Genomic DNA, 791 nt, shown 5'->3' with positions numbered 1-791 from the left:
TGTGAGGCACCGAAACACCTTCTTCATAGAGTTTTCCCATATTCCTTTGATGCTTACGTATTGTTTCATGAGAGACATGCAATTTCAGCGCCATTTTACGAGTGTGTTGCCTTGGGTTAGACTCAACAAGCGTCTTCAGAGCATCAATATTAATTCCAACATGTTGGCCCTTGCCATCACAGTTTTTAAGGCTAAAGTCACCTGATCGAAATTTTCTGAACCATTGTTGACACTTACGAACGTTTAAAACATTTCCATAAACTTCTTTTATATTCTTTGTGGCTACAGAGGCGTTGTTTCCTTTCTTGTATTCAAACAGCATTACTTGCCGAATGTGTGTCTCGTCGTGTGCCATCACTATAAGGGACTAGAGTATACTAAACTTTACACATTATATAGGCTACATTTTACACATTATATAGGCTACACTAACGTGACATTTAGGCGATTCGTTTAACTATTATACGCGATGTACGTTTTTTTGGGGGGGGGGGGTTAATGAAAGTGTTCCAAAACGCGACATTAATTTATTGACAGCCTAATACATTATCTACCCTAGAACTCACTTCCAGACGCTCGCAAGCACAAAGCAAAGTTGGCATACATTTAATTATTCTTAAAAGCAAGAAGCTAGGTTATTCTTCATGTGACAAAATCTACTAGTTAAAAACCTTTGTATTGCGTTGCTTAGACCAAAGGTTTCCACAGTGGTGGCTGCAGAAAAGTGTTGAAGGTCGTAGCAAATACACAATATTTGTAAGGTAATCATTATTTGTAAATTCAATGAGGGT

The sequence above is a fragment of the Limulus polyphemus genome, unplaced genomic scaffold (genome assembly GCF_000517525.1).
Source record: "Limulus polyphemus unplaced genomic scaffold, Limulus_polyphemus-2.1.2 Scaffold108, whole genome shotgun sequence".
NCBI classification, from domain to species: Eukaryota; Metazoa; Arthropoda; class Merostomata; order Xiphosura; family Limulidae; genus Limulus; species Limulus polyphemus.
The sequence above is the reverse complement of the archived record's forward strand: the minus strand, read 5'-3'. Positions refer to the sequence as shown.